The 18,688-nt window shown below is 39.1% G+C and overlaps 1 protein-coding gene and 1 pseudogene across 1 annotated transcript in view; one reads left to right on the top strand and one right to left on the bottom strand.

Annotated features, from left to right (window-relative positions):
• Positions 1–18,688, top strand: part of RPA1 (replication protein A1) — a 78,045-nt gene that overhangs the window by 32,646 nt on the left and 26,711 nt on the right. The window lies entirely within an intron of this gene.
• On the bottom strand, positions 5,182–5,553 carry LOC144285298 (small ribosomal subunit protein uS17m pseudogene; annotated as a pseudogene).

Here is an 18,688-nt window from a genome sequence, read left to right as displayed (position 1 = left end):
CTCCAGGATCACACCCTGGTCTGAAGGCAGCACTAAACCCCTGAGCCACCTGGGCTGCCCTTAAGTAATACAATAAAAAATGTAAACCATATAATCTGTACTTTTTTGATAGCACTCAATACACCAGTAGTTTTTAGAATAATTTCTGTGTTTATTGCCAGGCCATGAGTAAACTCCGGGAAGGTAGAGACCACATTTATTCTTTGTTATGTCTCTGGGGCCTAACTTTTATTTTAATTTATCTTTTATTTTTATTAAATAAGTGCAACAACAGTGGCCACCTGCTTTTTTGTTACATCTCTATGATCAAAAGCAGCTTTTGGGACGCCTGGGTGGCTCAGCGGTTTAGCGCCTGCCTTTGGCCCAGGGTGTGATCCTGGAGTCCTGGAATTGAGTCCCGCAACAGGCTCCCTTTTAATTTCTTCTTTGATATTATGTTACTTTTTAAGTGTATTTGGTTTCAAATATTTAGAAATTTTCCAGAGAGCTGTTACTGATATGTAATTTAGTTTGAATATGGGTAAATATACATTGTGTGACCTAACCTGTTATTTTATTGTCCTAAGTTGTGATCTCTCTTGGTCAGTTTTCTATGTACTTAAGAAGAATGTGTATTCTTTTGTTGGGCACAGTGTCCTATCAATAAAAAGTCAGTTCAAGTTAGTTTATAGTATTGTTCAAGTACTGATTTTCTATTGACTTGTTCTATGTTATTGAGAAGGACTATAATTATGGATTTTTTCCTCTAGGTATTAGGTTTGCTTCGTGTATCCTGAAGCTCTGTTATTTAGTGCATTAAACATTTAGGATTGGGATCCCTGGGTGGCGCAGCGGTTTGGCGCCTGCCTTTGGCCCAGGGCGCGATCCTGGAGACCCGGGATCGAATCCCACGTCGGGCTCCCAGTGCATGGAGCCTGCTTCTCCCTCTGCCTGTGTCTCTGCTGCTCTCTCTCTCTCTGTGACTATCATAAAAAAAAAAAAAAAAAAAAGTATTTTAAAAAAAAATAAATAAACATTTAGGATTGTTAATGTTCTCTTTATGAACTGACTACTTTATCATTATGAAATGACTTTATCATTGACAAAATTCTATGCTCTGAAATCTTTGTCTGCTATTAATGTAACCACTTCATTTTTGATAATAATCCTAGAGAATCAAGTTTGAAAAATATATAACCATTTCATTTTTCTTTTAGTTAGTATTAGTGTGGTTTATCTTTTTTCATCCTTTAACTTTTCACCTATTTATGTCTTTATATTAACTGTATTTCTTGTAAGCAGTATATAGGTGGGTCTTGCTCTTTTATCCAATTTGATAATTTCTTCCTTTTAACTGGGGTGTCTAGACCATTTACATTTAATATAATTATAGATATGATTAGGTTTAAGTATATGATCTTGCTATTTGTTTTTTATTTGTCCCATCTGAGCTTTTTTCTCCCTTTTTCCCCTCTGCCTTCTTTTGGATTGAATATTTTGTGTGATCCCTTTTATTTCTTTTGTGGACTTAAGAACTATTGCCTGTATTTTGCTATTCTAGTGGTTGGTTTAAGGTTTATAGTGTGCACTCTAACTTATTAAGGTCTACCTTTGAGTGATGCTACAACACTTCACTTAATAGTATGAGAATCTTACTTCTTTTTCTCTCTTCCCAGTCTTTGTACTATGGATGTCACACATTTTACCATTTATAAGTCTCATAGTATATTGTAATTATCTTTGTTTAAATAGTTATCTTTTAAAGAGACTTACTTAAAATCTTAGGTATTCACTTATATAGTTGCCGTTTCTGGTTTTCTTTAAAAAGATTTTATTTTATTTATTCATGAGAGACACAGGCAGAGGGAGAAGCAGGCTCTGTGCAGGAGCCCGATGCGGGACTCGATCCTGCAACTCCGGGATCACGTCCTGAGCCAAAGGCAGACGCTCAACCGCTGAGCCACCCAGGCGTCCCTAGCATTTCTTGTAGTGGAGATATGCAAGGGATGAATTCTTTCAGCTTTTGTAAGGTCTGAAAAATATTTCGCCTTTGACTCTGAAAGAGATTTTTGCTAGGCACAGAATTCCAAGTAGTTTTCTTTCTTTTCTTTTATTTCTTTTCGATTTATCTATTTTAGAGGTGGGGGACAGAGAGAGAAAGAGAATCCTGAAGCAAACTCCTGGCTGAGTGGGGACCCCAACACAGGGGCTCAGTCCCAGGACCCTCAGATCATGACCAGAGCTGAAATCAAAAGTTGGCACTTAATACCTGGCCACTTAACTGACTGAGCCACCCAGGCACTTTTTTCTTCTCTGTATTTTGAAGATGTCCTTTTGCTTGCATGTTACCCTAAGAGAAATCTGTGACCATCCCTATTTTTGTCCTGTTTTTACCATGACTTTTTCTCTGACCACTTTACAATTTTGTATCATTAGTTTTGAGCAATTTGATTGTGATGTACCTTGAAGTCATTTTCTTTGTGTCTTGGTGTTCATTGAGCTTCTTGGATCTGTGCGTATAGTTTTCATCAAATTTGGAAAAATTTTGGCCATTATTTCTTAAATATCCTTTGCGCCTCCAATTACATATATAAGCTGCTTGAAGTTGTCTCATAGTTTATTGATGCTGGGTTTTTTGTTTTTTTTTTTCTAAGATTTTACTTATTTATTTGAGACACAGGAGAGTGAGGCAGAGGAAGAAGCAGGCTCCATGCAGGGAGCCCGATGTGGGACTCGATCCCGGGTCTCTAGGATCAGGCCCTGGACTGAAGGCGGCGCTAAACCGCTAAGCCACGGGGGCTGCCTGATGCTGGGGTTTTTGTTTTTCTTCTTTTTCTGTTTCATTTTGGATAGTTTCTATTGCTGGGCATTCGAGTTCACTAATCTTGTCTCATCTGCTATTAATCCTATCTGGTATGTTCTTTTTCTCTGTCGTTGTAATTTTCATCTTTAGAAGCTCAGTTTGGGTCTTTGTTATATTCTCTATGTCTCTACTTAACTTTTGGGATATACAGAATATAATTATAACTTTCTTTGTTTTGGATTTTCTCTGTTTTTTAATGTTCTTGTCTGCTAATTCCAACATTTCTTTATCAGTTCTTGGTCTGTTTTTATCAGTTGATTTTTTTTTTCCTTCCTCATTATCAAATGTGTTTTCCTGCTGCTTTGCGTTCCTGGTAATATTTGATTGGATGCCACAAGTTTTGATTCTTGTTAGGTACCTACTATAATAATTCTTGAGCTTTTTTTCAGGGATTCAATTAAGTTACTGGGAATCAGTTTGATTTTGGGAGTTAGTGCTTTTAAGATTTGTTAGATGGAGGAATGTCTGGGTGGCTCAGCGGTTGAGCATCTGCCTTCGGCTTAGGGTGTGGTCCCAGGTTCAGGATTGAGTCCCAATCCTGCATCAGGCTTCCTGCGAGGAGCCTGCTCCTCCCTCTGCCTCTCTCTCTCTGTATCTCATGGATAAATAAATAAAATTTTTAAAAAAAAAATTTTTTTTAGATGGGATCAGAGAGGGGCATTTATTCCTTGTCTAGTTATTCATAGTAGAGAAACATAGCCTGTCAGAATATCCTATGCAATTCTCCATGAATTGAAGTTTTCTATTCTGCTGTTAGAAACAGGTACTGTTTCTAGCTCAATATAAAGCACTGCCAGCATTCCCTCTGGTCCTCTCAGATGTTTCTTCACTGGCCTCAGTTTCTGCGCACACACAGCCAACCAGTACTCAGCTAACTATTTAAGGGGAACCTTTACAGATCTCTGGAGGTCACGCTCTCTCTCTCTGCAGCTCTCCCTTCTCTGGTACTCTGACCTGAGAACTCAAGATAAGATGTCTTGATATCTCCCCAGACTCTTAGCTCCATCTCAATTCCAGGCCCACTATCTGTGTCACAATCTGGAAACTCTCAAGGCAGTAAGCTGGCACATTCTCACTCACCTTGTTTGTTTCCTGTGTCTCAGGGTCAATATCCTTCAATGCTTAATGTCCAATATCCTGAAAAGCATTTGTTTCATATATTTTGTCTTCTTTTTTGCTTGTTTTAGGTGTGAGGATAAACCTGGTCTCTTACTCCATCTTGTCCTATACATAGTTTTAAAAGTCAAAGAGTTTTGTGTACACTTAATAAATAAATAATAAAATTTTAATTCCTGTATAGTTAACATATAGTATTTTATTAGTTTCAGGTGTACAATATAGTGATTTAGCAGTTCTGCACAATATTGATAAGTGTACTCTTAATTCCCATCACCTATTTCACCCATCTGCCCACTCACCTCCCCTCTGGTTACCATCTGTTCTTCGGTTTGTCCCATTTTTTTGTTTATTCATTTGTTTTGTTTCTTAAATTCCACATGAGTGACATCATGTGATATTTGTCTTTCTCAGGCTTATTTCACTTAGCATTATATTTTTGAACTCCATCTATGTTGTTGCAAATGGCAAAATTTGTGTGTGTGTGTGTGTGTGTGTGTGTGTGTGTGTGTGGCTGAATAATGCCACATCTTCTTTATCCATTCATCTATCAGTGGATGCTTGGGCTGCTTCCATAATTTGGCTATTGTAAATAATGCTATAATAAGCATAGGGATGCATATATCTTTTCAAATTAGTGTTTTCATGTTCTTGGGGTAAATACCAATAGTGGAATTATGGATCATAGGGTATACTTTTTTTTCTAATTTTCAAATTTTATTTTCTGTGTGTCAACATTTGTATTAATGCAGACTTTAGTCTGATATCTGTCCCCAATATTTCCATTTGTAATTGGTTAAATCAAAGAAAAAAATTAATTTCAAATATATACCATCAAAAATAAATATTCACTTAATGTGTCTTCCTGTTTTATGATAGCAAAAGGTTTTTCTCCTCCCCAAATAAAGATTCTAAGAGAAATTCAAGATTCCTTTGAATGAAAAAAAAACTACACCTTCTAAAACAGTGAGCTTATAGAACAATGCAGGGGATTGCTAGGCACACTTACCCTAAGAGGAAAATATGTCCAATGAATAAGAAATTTAGAACATGACTTTAAGCTTCTGTGAAAATTTTTAAGAAAGACTTTGCTTTATTTACTTTTAGCTATTCCATAAACACCAGAAGAGAAATTGGACATTTTGTAATGAAACTTAGAAAAATTTCTTTTTCAATAAAGTAAACTTTACTTCTTTCCCTTTGGCTCCTTCTTCTAGTTCTCCTTACTGTGCAAAAGAGCTATTGAGTTCTTCCATATTTTTGGAAAGTGGTTTCCAAGCTGACTGGGCCTTCCACATAGGTTCTTGCACGGGGTTTTCTGGTCACTGGACCTATGACTTATCCAACTTTGAATATGGTCTTGGCCCATTCATGTTTCATGTGCTTTTTATTCATGAGACAGATCTTTGAGAAGCACAGTATCTCCAACAGTGTATTGTTAAAGAGCATCATGAACGAAGTAGGTTTTTCACTTATTAAAATGGTTTAATAAGTGGGGATCCAAAATAAGCCTGGTCACTCTCACTTTGGCTGTTTTTTTGTATTGCTGTTCCAGTCACCTTCCACATGATCCATTTGGCATGGGCCTTCCACATGATCTATTTGGCATGGGCAGATGAACAAACTACTGACATCATATGGCTTTGGTTACCTCCTGGCTCTCCTTTCCCTGGATGCGTCCTGGTAGTTAATTTTTTTGAGGAACTTCTGTACTCTTTTCCACTGTGGCTGCACCAGTTTGCATTCCCACCAACTGTGCACGACGGTTCCTTTTTCTCTACATCCTTGCCAACACTTGTTTCTTGTGTTTTTTTATATTAGCCATTTTGACAGGTGTGAGGTGATATCTCATTATAGTTATGATTTGTGTTTCCTGGATGATGAGTGATATTGAACATCATTTCATGTCTTCTGCCCATTTTTAAATTGGATTGTTTTTCACTATCAGTTAATTTTTTTTTAAGATTTTATTTATTCATTCATGAGAGACAGAGAGAGAGAGAGGCAGAGATATAGGCAGAGGGAAAAGCAGGTTCCATGTAGGGAGCCCGATGCAGGACTCGATCCCGGGACTCTGGGATCATGCCCTGAGCCAAAAGCAGACACTCAACCGCTGAACCACCCAGGCATCCCTACCAGTTAATTTTTTGTAACTAAATCTGAAAAGATGATGGTCAATATGAATATTTAGAAAAGAATTCCTGGGATCCCTGGGTGGCGCAGTGGTTTGGCGCCTGCCTTTGGCCCAGGGCGCGATCCTGGAGACCCGGGATCGAGTCCCACATCGGGCTCCCGGTGCATGGAGCCTGCTTCTCCCTCTGTCTGTGTCTCTGCCTCTCTCTCTCTCTCTCTGTGACTATCATAAATAAATAAAAATTAAAAAAAAAATTAAAAAGAAAAGAATTTCTGACACAATTTATGAATAATACATATCTTTAAGGAAAGGTATTGAATAATTTTAAGAGTTTACATAATTTATTAAATCGATACTTTATATTTTTTTAATATTTTATTTATTTATTCATGAAAGACACACACAGAGAGAGGCAGAGGCATAGGCAGAGGGAGGAGCAGGCTTCCTGCAGGAAGCCCGATGTGGGACTTGATCCCAGGACTCCAGGATCACACCCTGGGCCAAAGGCAGGCTCTAAACCGCTGAGCCACCCAGGTGTCCCTAAATCAATACCTTATACTAGCTATTTTAACTATAAATATGACATCTTTAAAAGATTAAAAATGGGGATCCCTGGGTGGCGCAGTGGTTTAGTGCCTGCCTTTGGCCCAGGGCGCGATCCTGGAGACCCGGGATCGAATCCCACGTCGGGCTCCCGGTGCATGGAGCCTGCTTCTCCCTCTGCCTGTGTGTCTGCCTCTCTCTCTCTCTCTCTGTGACTATCATAAATAAATAAAAATTAAAAAAAAAAAAAACTACCTTTAGGGGATCCCTGGGTGGCACAGCGGTTTGGCTCCTGCCTTCGGCCCAGAGCGCAATCCTGGAGACCTGGGATCGAATCCCACGTCAGGCTCCCGGTGCATGGAGCCTTCTTCTCCCTCTGCCTATGTCTCTGCCTGTCTTTCTCTCTCTTTCTTCCTGTGTCTCTCATGAATAAATAAATAAGATCTTAGAAAGGAAGGAAGGAAGGAAGGAAGGAAGGAAGGAAGGAAGGAAGGAGAGTAGGTAAGTGCTTAGGTGGTTTCTACTGAAGGACACTAATTCACTGTCTTAATTTAAACTTACCATCATAATTTTTCAGTTTATCATTAATCAAAATTTATTAGTCAGGTTTTTGCCTAAGAATAAATAGATTGGATCCCAGTAATTTTTGTGCTAGAGGCAAATTGCATCCTGTCTTCATTTTCCTATCTGGGACTCAGTTCTAGCCATCTGCCCCAGTGGAATCCATGGAAAGGAAAGTTTGAGAAGCTCAGGCCTGAACCCTCACACAGTAGTCAGCACACTCACAGAATGTTAGAAATAGAAGGAACTATTTGTAGAGATCAGTTGTTTTAAGCATGAGAAAAAATGAAGGTGAAGGAGATGATAAGTGACTTGGCTATCCCCAGCACAGCAGGTGAGTTGCTTCAACAAAGGAGACTTGGGAGGCCTGGGTAGCTCAGCAGTTGAGCGTTGACTGCCTTAGGCTCAGGTTGTGATCCCAGGTCGGGGGATTGAGTCCCATGTTGGGTTCCCAGCGAGGAGCCTGCCTCTCCCTCTGCCTATGTCTCTGCCTCTCTCTGTGTCTCTCTTGAATAAATAAAATCTTTTAAAAAAAAGGAATGTTTTTTTTTAAAGACTTTATTTATTCATAGAGACACAGAGAGAGGCAGACACACACATATATATATATGTATATATATAGAGAGAGAGAGATCTTCCTTATTTAAATAAACAAAAACAGGGACACCTGGGTGGCTCAGTGGTTGGGCATCTGCCTTCGGCTCAGGGGCATGATCCTGGTCCGGGGACCCCGCATGGGACTCCTACATGGAGCCTGCTTCTCCCTCTGCCTGTGTCTCTGCCTCTCTCTGTGACTCTCATGAGTAAATAAATAAAATCTTTAAAAAAATAAAAAATAAACAAAACCAAAATCAGTTATAGAGTGTTTTGTTGTGTGACTCTTCCATAATTTAACTAGCCTTGTGTTGATGACCCTTGGGTTGTTTGCTGTAGCAATCAAAACAGTACAGCAATGAATAATTTTATACATATGCAGGTATATGGGCAGAGTGGGTTTGATGGTCAGAAGTGAGATTGCTAGATCAATGGATAGATGTATTGGTGGTAGTTGGATATGGTTGGATTGCCCTCTGTAGCATGGTAACATCTGCATTCCCATCAGCAGTGAATGAAAGTACTGGTTTTTTCACAGCTGTGCCAATAGAGTAAGTTATTAATCTTCTGAATTTTTACCAATCTCTTAGATGAAAACAGATCTCAGTGTACTGTTTGTGTTCTGAGCAAGGTGAGCATCCTTTTAAATATTTGAGGGCTTTTTATTCTCTGAACTGATTGTTGTATTCTCCATTTTTATTTTGGGCTGTCTTTTTCTTATCCGTTTTTGAGAGTTCTTTAAAGAGTAGGGAGATTAGTCCTTTGTCTCTAGGTTATGAAGGCTTTTACTTTGCTTATGGTGGCTTTTTGCTATGCAGCAATTTTTTTGTTGTTGCTGTTTTTTATGAAGTTGAATTTTCCAGTCTTTTTTTTTTTAACTTTGGAGTTTTGAGCCATTGTTAGAAATGTCTTCCTTACTCTAAAGTTATTAAGGCATTCACCTTTTATTCTAGTACTTAACAATTTCATTTTTATATTTAAATATAAAATTTTAAATATTTTATATTTAAATATAAAAATATAAATATATATTATATATATTTATATATATAAAAATTTCATTTTTATATTTAAATCACCTATGAGGCTTCTGTCTTAGAATTAGTTTCTTGGTTTGTGGTGTTTTGAGCTTCACTTTTCACATAATTTGAAATTTGTGAGTTTTCTCTGCCCTCCTCAATTCACTAAAGATGTAGTCTCTGTGGGATGTTTGTGTATAGAGTGAGTTTTCATTCTCATTATTCTACATGGTTTTTAGAAGTGGGAAGATTGATCATCATTCTTCTTCCAGAAATGGAACCGTCTAGAGTTTAATATTTACCTACACAAAACATAGTAACTTGGTGCTTTAAATTGGAGAGGAAGATCTGGGGCCTATTTAGGTAAAGTTCTAAAATCTTACATTGGAATATTACATTTGTTCTGCAGTAGTAATTTTTTTTTTAAATGAGCACATTGGTTATCTTCTCAGCTATCAGGACAAAGCAGTGGTTAGCATATCTGTGAAATCTTTGGACACAGTACAGTTGAGGGAGAGATAATTGTGCCCAACTTTATCAACTTTGGCCAGATTTCTAATGTTTTTTTATGTCATATTTGATTGAGTGGTTACTTGAGACATTTTGTGTTTCAGGTACAGAATATTTGAGATAAAGATGGAGTTGAAAGCTTTGAAAGATAATTACCGCTTGGGGTCAGAACTATGGAACAAGGGAAAAAACTCCTTTGTCTCAATACTGCATTCCACTTGCTCTTCCATTTCTTCAGGGTCTGTTAAAGTGTAGAGGTATGAGAGAAGATTTTACTGTTCAGGATTATTTGCTATTAAGTTTCATTGTAACCAGATCAATAACACTTTGTTACTTGGGCCATCATGGAAATAGCTTTGTTACAGTGACTATTAACTTATGGTGTATTTCACAGAAATGGTTTCTGATTGTCTATTGTGAAGGCAAGGAAACTGTTATTAGTGAGAAGTAGAGTTAGATTTGTATCCTCCCAGCACTTAACCCAGAACCTGCAGCGTGGCAAGCATGGCATATCCGGTGAATGGTAAAATTAATTGACTAAACCCATCCAGGAAATGAGCAGAGGAATTCCAAAATGTGCAGTTGAAATTGTTTGGCACTAGTACCACATTAAATACAGATACTTACAGAATTTTCCAAATGTGAGGAATAAAACTTCAAACACATTCCATGTTTCATATGACTGAATTGGATGATTTTCTGTATCTACCAGTATATATTTTTGTCAATATGTCTATCATTGCTATGTACCTATACTATTTCTAACAATATTTTACTTAGATTTAAATTTTTTATGCAATATTTAGGAATAGGTATTATTCATTATTAAGAGGTATTGGAATTTTTTTCAGCCTGATTATGATTGGATTTTTATTTTTTTGCAGTTGTTAAGAAAGTACTTGCTAATAGAAATTGAGTTCTTGTTACTCTGTATACTCCATGGTCTTTTAGCTGATTTTTCTCAGCTGGTTCAGTTGCCATTATATATATATATATATTTTTTTTTAAGATTTTATTTATTTATTTGAGAGTGCCTGTGAGCAAGAGAGAGCACAAGCAGGGAGAACAGTAGAGAGAAAGTCAGAATCTGACTCCACACTGAGCCAGGAGCCTGACGTGGGGCTCCATCTTAGGACCCTGAGATCATGACCGCAGCTACTAAAGGCAGCCACTTAACCAACTGAACCACCCAGAAGTGTGTGGCACACCCCCCTCTCCCCCCCCCCACCCGCCTTTTTTAAAGCAATCTCTATACTCTTATATGGGTCACAATCCTGAGATCCAGAGTCCATGCTCTAAGCTTGCTCCACTGACTGAGCTAGCCTCACCATTATAATGATAATAGAAATGATAGGTGTGAATGCAAGTAACCTGCAGAGTTAGAGTCTCCTTTTTTTCTTTTTAAGATTTATTTATTTGAGAGAGAGCATGATGGGAGGTGGGGGGAGTGACAGAAGGAGAAGGGAAGCAGACTCCCCGCTGAGTGGGGAGCCCAATGCAGGGCTCCATCTCACCAACCTGATATCATAACCCTAGCTGAAACCAAGAGTCACATTCAACCAGGCTGAGCCACCCAGGTACCCTAACAGTCTGCTTTTTTTTTTTTTTTTTTTTTTTTTTTTTAAGATTTATTTATTTGACAGAGAGAGGGAGAACACAAGCAGAGGGAGTAGCAGGAAGAGGGAGAAGCAGGCTCCCCGCTGAGCAGGGGATCCCAGGACTCTGGGATCATGACTTGAGTGGAAGGCAGCTGCTCAACCATTGAGCCACCCGGACGCCCAAGAGTCTGCTTTTTAAATGTCCTATTTCCCCCTGGTTCAGGACAGTGATAGGAAGCTATCATAGAGCAAAAGAGTCTAAGAATTATGAACTTGATTCATCTTACTAGAATGATTTCATTTGCAGGTGGCACAAAACAGAAGATTAGCATTAGTTGATTGCCTACATTGCTGCTTTGGGGTATAATTTCAGTTTTTAGAAAGATTTTCATTTAGCCATAAACTAATTTCAGGTTCTGTGGTCAGTAGCTGTGTTGCAGTGCATTACATTGAAAGGCAGTTGGGACACCTGCGTGGCTCAGTGGTTGAGCCTCTGCCTTTGGCTCGGGTCGTGGTCCCAGGGTCCTGGGAGCAAATCCCGCGTCGGGCTCCCTGCATGCAGCCTACTTCTCCCTCTGCCTGTGTCTCTGCCTCTCACTCTCTGTCTGACATGAATGAATAAATAAAATATTTTAATAAAGAAAGAAACAAACAAACTGAAAGGGAGTTGTTCCTATTTAGAATGCCCTAGGACTTTTGTCATCCATTTGGTTTCAGATGCTCTTGTCTCCTGTGCCAGATTTGCAAGTGTGATCCAACACAGAGTTAAAGATTACTCTAATAAGTGAATGATCACTAGGTATTATGGTTCTTAGTTATGTTCTATGTAACTAGAGTTTTGTCTGCCAGAATTGGTTGCTTACAATTAAAGATTAACTAGATGGTGGCAAAGTGGATGGGTCTAGTTAGACAAACCTGGTTAAGGTTAGGTTCTGCCTCCTGCTAGCTGTGTGTGACTTTGGGCAAGTTACTTGGCCTCTTTAACCCAGTTTCCTCATCTGTTGAATGAACATAATAATACCATCTTTGTCCTAGGCCTGAAGATTAAATGGAATAATACATTTAACCTTATACCTGGCGCATAGTAAACACTCAAAGATTGGTAGCTATTATTTGTTGGTTTCTTGTTAAGTATACTGTGCTTCATCAAGTCTGAGAATTCAGTGGTTGTAATAGACTGTACCATTATATTATGTACTGATAAGAAATTATAACACATAGATTACCTATTAGATTATATCGAGGACATGCAGTTTGGCTTTGGGATTGATTACCTGTGGGTTTGATTCCTGATGAATCCCATGCTGTCCATTCTTTACTCTCTCCTCTGGTAATCAAACTCTCAGCAAGTTCAAATTAGCCATACTATTTAGCTCCCATAGAATTATTTTTACCTATTTCCTTTCTAATCTACCTTAGTATTAAAAAATTACATACTGCCAATTTTTTTAAAGAAGTATGTTTTGGGGTGCCTGGCTGGCTCAGTTGGTAGAAAATGCAACTCTTGATTTTGAGGGCCTGAGTTTGAGCCCCACATCAGGTCTAGATGAGCTTATTTTAAAAGAAGAAAAAAAATAAAAGGAAGAAAGGGCAGCCCGGGTGGCTCTGTGGTTAAGCGTCTGCCTTCAGCCTAGGGCCTGATCCTGGGGTCCCTGAATCAAGTCCCATTTCGGGCTTCCTGCATGGAGCCTGCTTCTCCCCTGTGTCTCTGCCTCTCTCTCTGTCTCTGTGTCTCTTATGAATAAATAAATAAAATCTTAAAAAAAAAAAAAAGGAAGAAATACATATACTTTGTTGTGCTAACATAACTGCTCTAGCTTCTTGTGCACCATAGTTCTATGTGGCTTCAGATTTAGTACCTGTGAAAAGATATACAAGATATCTATTATACTTTTTACCAAAAAGAGTTACTGTTGTAGTACTTTTGTGTAAAACTTGTCATCTCCCTCACCCCGATTTTTTTTCTTTCTCTCTCTCTCTCTCTTTCTTTATTTTTTATTTTTTTATTTTATTTTTTTTTTTGGTAAGTAAACAATGCCTGATTCTTAAGGAATAAACTTTCAATCCAAGTTTCTTGTCCTCACCAGAAAACTATTGTGGAGCAGGGACTTGGGCTTCAATTCTTATTCTCACAGCAAACCAGATTTTACTTCAAATAGTTAGCAGTTAATTACACTGGTCTCAAATCAAAAGATTCCAATTTTGTTTTTAAGATTTAATTTATTTGTTCATGAGAGATAGAGAGACAGAGATATAGGCAGAGGGAGAAGCAGGCTCCCTGCTGGGGGAGCCTGATGTGGGACTCGATCCCAGGACCCTGGGATCAGAACCTGAGCCAAAGGCAGACCCTCAACCACTGAGCGACCCAGACATCCTGGGAGAGAAAAGATCTGATAGATTTTTAGCTACTGCAAATGGAATATACATATAATTTTTTTTTTAAGATTTTATCTTATTTATTCATGAGAAACACAGAGAGAGGCAGAGACACAGGCAGAGGGAGAAGCAGGCTCCATGCAGGGAGCCTGATGTGGGACTCGATCCTGGGACTCCAGGATCACTTCCCCGGCTGAAGGCAGGTGCTAACCGCTGAGCCACCCGGGCTGCCCTATATATAATTTTTTTAACCTAAATGTAGACTGGCAGGCATTTAAACATGAATAATTAGGATTTTTATGTGTTCAGCATGGAGTTTCTGAACAAAGACCAGCTGACCCCCTCCTAATACTCTATAGATATTTCTTCAGCAGCCATTACCCTAGTTTAGTTGTAAAATATTCAACAGTATTTTGTTAGTGTTGTTTTTAATTAAAAATTCATCTTAATCATTTTTAAGTGTGTAGTGTGGTCGCATTAATTACATTCACGTTGTTGTACAACTGTCTCACATCCATCTCCAGAACTTCTTTTAATCTTTTTTTTTAAGATTTTATTTTATTTTTTTAGGATTTTATTTATTTATTCATGAGAGAGAGAAAGAGAGAGGCAGAGACACAGGCAGAGGGAGAAGCAGGCTCTATGCAGGGAACCTGATGTGGGATTCGATCCCGTGACTCCAGGATCACACCCTGGGCTGAAATTGGCGCTAAACCACTGACCTACCCGGGCTGCCCTAAGGTTTTATTTATTTATGAGTAATCTCTACACCCAGTGTAGGACCTGAACTCACAACCCTAAGATCAAGTGTTGTGTGCTCTGCTGACAGAGTCATCCTGGTACCTGTACATAACTTTTTCTCTCTTTTTTTTTTTTTTTTTTTAATTTTTATTTATTTATGATAGTCACACAGAGAGAGAGAGAGAGAGGCAGAGACACAGGCAGAGGGAGAAGCAGGCTCCATGCACCGGGAGCCCGATGTGGGATTCGATCCCGGGTCTCCAGGATCGCACCCTGGGCCAAAGGCAGGCGCTAAACCGCTGCGCCACCCAGGGATCCCTACATAACTTTGTCAATCATTATCTCAAACTCAACTCTACTCATTAAACTACAGCTCTCAAAAAAAATAAAAATAAATAAAAATAAACTACAGCTCTCAATCCCCTACTCCTGGCCAGTTTCTAGTAACCACTATTCTATTTTCTGTCACTGTAATTTGATTACCCTAGGTACCTCATAAAGGTTAGTTACGTTTTTATATAAATTAAATGTTAAGAGATCAGCATCATCCCATGACCATGTCCTACTCAGCAAGATACTTGAAGAAGCAGGCATGATAACAAGGACGAGACTTTATATGTTTGAGACAGTGGAACTAGGATGGAGTGGGATTTATTTGTATGGCTCCATCTTTAAATGTTTATTTTTCTATTAAAAATTTTTTTTAAGATTTTATTATTTATTCATGAGAGACACAGAGAGAGAGAGGCAGAGACACAGGCAGAGGGAGAAGCAGGCTCCATGCAGGGAGCCCGACGTGGGACTCGATCCTGGGACTTGATCCCGGGACTCCAGGATCATGCCCTGGGCCAAAGGCGGCGCTAAACTGCTGAGCCACCCAGGGATCCCATCTTTAAATGTTCAAATCTTTTGATTCTTTTGAATATATTTCATGAAGCAAGTAAGAATAGTTTTATTTTTTCCAGTTATTTAGCCCTAATACTGTTCACTAAACAACTCAGTTTTCCTAATGGTTTAGGAAAAGGTTTTCTTTAAAATTTCAAAATGCTGGGCACCTGGGTGGCTCAGTCGATTAAGCATCTGCTTTCGGCTCAGCTCATGATTCCAGGATCCTAGGATCGAACCCCACATTGGGTTCTCTCCTCAGCAGGAAGTCTGCTTCTCCCTCTTCCTTTGCCCCTCTCCCCTGCTTAATGCTCTCTCTTACTCTCTCAAGTAAATAAAATCTTTTTTTTTTTAGAAAAAGATTTCCTGGGGTACCTGGGTGGCTCAGTGGTTGAGCATCTACCTCTGGCTCAGGTCATGATCCCAGGGTCCTGGGATCGAGTCCCACATCAGGCTACCCACAGGGAGCCTGCTTCTCCCTCTGCCTATGTCTCTGCCTCTCTCTGTGTGTCTCTCATGGATAAACAAATAAAATCTTAAAAAAAAAAAAAAGAATTTCCCCGTACAAACCTAGATAAATAAATAAAATTGCAAAATGTTCCATCACTAGATACTTTGTCAAAGAAGAGCAGTTTTCCCATGCAATTTCATATGACACGTTGTAAATTCAGAGATGATGGGAAAGCTGAAAAGTAAATCCAAAAACTCATTATCAATAATCTAGATTCTTTTTTCTCTGTAAATAAAGTCTCTCACAACAAAAAGAAAAGGCATCCAAATTGGTAAGGAAGAAGTAAAACTTCCACTATTTGCCAATGACATGATACTATATATAGAAAATCCTAAAGATGCTACAACTGATACATGAATTCATTGAAGTTACAGGATACAAAATCAATGTATAGAAATCTGTTGCAGGGATCCCTGGGTGGCACAGCAGTTTGGCGCCTGCCTTTGGCCCAGGGCGCAATCCTGGAGACCCAGGATCGAATCCCACGTCGGGCTCCCAGTGCATGGAGCCTGCTTCTCCCTCTGCCTGTGTCTCTGCCCCCCCCTCTCTCTCTCTCTCTCTCTGTGTGACTATCATAAATAAATAAAAATTAAAAAAAAAAAAATCTGTTGCATGGTGCACGTGGGTGGCTCAGTCGGTTGAGTGACTCTTGGTTTTGGCTCGGGTCATGATCTCATGGGAATGAAATCATCCTGGGACTCAATCCTGGGACTCTGGGACCATGCCCTGAGCTGAGGGCAGACACCCAACCAAGGAGTCACCCAGGCATCCCAACTTTAAGTTGTATTAAATCATAGTAATCAAAGCAGTATACTACTGGCACAGAAATAGACACATAGGTCAATGCAACGGAATAGAAAACCCAGGAATAAACCCACAATTACATGATCAATTAATCTTTAACAAAGGAGGAAAGAATATATAATGGGAAAAAGACAGTCTCTTCAACAAATCATGTTGGGAAAACTGGACAGCTCCATGTAAAGGAATGAAACTGAACCGCTCTTTTACACCATACCCAAAAATAAACTCAAAATTGATTAAAGATGGGCAGCCCAGGTGGCTCAGCGGTTGAGCGCCACCTTCAGCCCAGGGCAGGATCCTGGAGACCTGGGATCGAGTCCCATGTTGGGCTCCCTGCATGGAGCCTGCTTCTCCCTCTGCCTGTGTCGCTGCCTCTCTCTCTCTCTCTCTCTCTCTCTGTGTGTATGTCTCTCATGAATAATTAAATAAAATTCAAAAATATATATCCTTTAAAAAAATTGATTAAATACCTAAATATGAGACCTAAACCATAAAAATCCTAGGAGAACATAGGCAATAATTTCTTTGACATTGTCCATAGCAACATCTTTCTTACATGTGTTTCTGGAGTAAAAATAAACTATTGGGACTACATTAAAATAAAAAGCTTATGCACAGCAAAGGAAACAGCCAACAAAACTAAAAGTCAACCTACAGAACGAGAGAAGATATTTATAAATGCCATGTCTGATAAAGACTTAATATCCACAATATATAAAGAATGGATACAACTCAATACCCAAAAACCAAATAACCCAATTAAAAAATGGGCAGAGAGGGGATCCCTGGGTGGTGCAGCGGTTTGGCGCCTGCCTTTGGCCCAGGGCGTGATCCTGGAGACCCGGGATCGAATCCCACGTCGGGCTCCCGGTGCATGGAGCCTGCTTCTCCCTCTGCCTGTGTCTCTGCCTCTCTCTCTCTCTCTGTGTGTGCCTATCATAAATAAAAATAAAAAATTTAAAAAAAATTTTAAAAATGGGCAGAGATATAAACAGACAGTTCTCCAAAGAAAATAAACAGATGGCCTACAGACACAATGAAAGATGCCCAACATCACTCATCATCAGGGAAATGCAACTCAAAACTACAATGAGATGTCACATCATACCTGTCAGAATAGCTAAAACCAACAACACAAGAAACAAGTTTTGTTGAGGATGAGGAGTAACGGATCCCTCTTGCCCTGTTGGTAGGAATGCAAACTGGTGCAGCCACTGTAGAGAACAATATGGAGGTTCCTCAAAAAGTTAAAAATGGAACAACCTTAGGATCTAGTAATAGCACTATTGAGTATTTACCCCCAAAATGCAAAAACATGAATTTAAAAGAATACATGCACCCTTGTGTTTATTGCAACATTATTTACAATAGCCAAATTATGGAAATAGTCCAAGTGTCCACTGATAGATGAATGGATAAAGAAAATGTGGTAAATATATACATTGTAGTATCATTCAGCCTTAAAAAGATGATTAAAATCTTGCCATTTGGGGATCCCTGGGTGGCACAGGGGTTTGGCGCCTGCCTTTGGCCCAGGGCGTGATCCTGGAGACCCGGGATTGAATCCCACATCGGGCTCCCGGTGCATGGAGCCTGCTTCTCCCTCTGCCTGTGTCTCTGCGCCTCTCTCTCTCTCTGTGACTATCATAAATAAATAAAAATAAAAATAAAAATTTAAAAAGAAATCTTGCCATTTGCAGCAACATGGATGGAGTCAGAGAGCATTATGCTAAGTGAAATAAATGAATCAGACAAATACCATATGATTTCATTCATATGTGGAATTTAAGGAAGAAAGCAAATGAGCAAAGAAAGAGAAAGAAGCAAAGAAAGAGACTCTAAACTCTAGAGAATAAACTGATGGTGACCAGAGGAAAGGTGGGTGGGGGGGATTGGTGAAATTAGTGATGGAGATTAAAGAAAACAGGTTCTCAATTTTCCCTCCATAGGAAGAACTAAAGAATAAGCAATTCTGTTTTAACCTTTTTAATTTTATGCTAAGTTTATTTTACTCTAATGTCACAGTTAATAACTCTCATTTTGTTGTACTAGTTAAGAGTAATATTGGTAGAAGGAAATGAAGTCAGTGTTTAGTAGGCCCAGTTGAGTGAGGGCTTTGGGAAACCCAGCAGGAATAAGCCTAGTGATTGGAAAAGGCAGGCAGGGAGCCCTTTCATCAGTCCTCGCCATTTTGTTGCTAGGACTTTCTAGGAAATCTTTTTGAGCTGTACTCTGTGCTGCAGGTACTCTTGGTGAGCAGCCTGGATTAGGTTGACTTCTGCTTTCAGTGCCCCTCACAAAGGCAAAATCAAATTCCATAAATCAATTATTTTTAATTGGGTATATTTTGCAGTTTTAACATTCTTCAACTCATAAACATTTGTAGAAAGGGTGAGGGGCAAATAAATAGTCTCATGGTGTGGGATTTCTTATTTTCCGCTTGAGAGACCTGTT

The sequence above is a fragment of the Canis aureus genome, chromosome 16 (assembly GCF_053574225.1).
Source record: "Canis aureus isolate CA01 chromosome 16, VMU_Caureus_v.1.0, whole genome shotgun sequence".
NCBI lineage: Eukaryota > Metazoa > Chordata > Mammalia > Carnivora > Canidae > Canis > Canis aureus.
This window is presented reverse-complemented; position numbering and strand designations above follow the sequence as displayed.